General features: G+C 37.2%; 1 non-coding gene across 1 annotated transcript; it reads right to left on the reverse strand.

Annotated features, from left to right (window-relative positions):
- Positions 1 to 788: 788 nt before the first annotated feature.
- On the reverse strand, positions 789 to 895 carry LOC140855958 (small nucleolar RNA R71). Its single transcript, XR_012139400.1, has one exon. It is a non-coding gene; the product is annotated as a small nucleolar RNA R71 (small nucleolar RNA).
- Between the last annotated feature and the right edge of the window lie 326 nt (positions 896 to 1,221).

The following is a 1,221-nucleotide window of genomic DNA, read 5'->3' on the forward strand; positions in this document are numbered from 1 at the left end:
GGTTCAGTTGCTGGCCTGGCCAACTCGTTTGGTGTCTAGAAAGGCAACGATGAGTGAACCTCCCACCTCTTATACTTACCTGGCTAACTAGTTGATCAATCTCCACTTGGAAGGTTTGAAGGGTCATCTTGGAATAGTTAGGAGCTGTCTAGATTTAGGTTAACCCTAGGATAGATTGAGTTTAATTTATTGATTCACTTGTTTGAAAAAAAAAAAATTTAAATTTAAATTAATTTGGTTACTTTTCTTTAGATTTAGGACTCAAGATCTTCTCTTTAGAACTTTTCTTTCTTTTCCTTATACATAAAAATTTTATTAAAAAAAAAAAAAATTGTATAAACATCGAGAACTGTACACCTCGTGTGTGGAGAAGAGTGTCGGGTCGTCTAGTTAGAATTGAGTCAATTCCTGTTGTTCCAATGGCTGAACCAATCCAACCCATGACCCTTAAGGATTTGTGTTATCCAGTTGGCTCCATCCAACCATCTTGTATCAGGTTGCCACAACCCACAGCTAACAATTTTGAAATCAAACCTCAAATCATAAATATGCTTCCAAAATTCACAAGATTAGAGGATGCTTATATATTTATTAGAGAATTTGAGGAGGTATGTGCAACCATGAAACTGCAATTAACAGAGGATGAGGTCAAACTTAGATTAATCAACTTTGCCCTTAAGGACAATGCTAAGAAGTGGCTTTATAGTCTGCCAAACTATTCTGTCACTACCTGGGAGGGCTTTGTGAGAACATTTTTAAAAAAGTATTTTCTCCATCATAAAACAGCTAGGATTATGAATGAAATAAATCAATTTTACCAACTAGCTGGTGAATCATTTTGGAAGTACTTTGATCGTTTCAAGAATCTTTTAACCCAATGCCCACACCATGGAATAGAAACTTGGAGACTATGCCAGATCATCTATGAGGGGTTAGATTCAAACTCAAGAACCATGCTAGAGTCCATGTGCCAAGGCCAATTTATGGACAAAGAAACTACTGAAGCTTGGCAATTCTTAGAAGACCTAGCCGAGAAAAATTTACAGTGGGAAACAATTAGGGAACCTGATAAAGCTACACCTTCAAGAGGAGGAATGCATCAAATTCAACCAACCCTAGCATCAGAGGCCAAGATTGCAACCTTAACACGTAGATTGGAAGCCTTAGAATTACAGAGACTAGCCAATGTAAATCAAATATCTGCACCCATGTGTAAAGGGT

The sequence above is a fragment of the Elaeis guineensis genome, chromosome 2, assembly GCF_000442705.2.
Source record: "Elaeis guineensis isolate ETL-2024a chromosome 2, EG11, whole genome shotgun sequence".
Taxonomy (NCBI): domain Eukaryota; kingdom Viridiplantae; phylum Streptophyta; class Magnoliopsida; order Arecales; family Arecaceae; genus Elaeis; species Elaeis guineensis.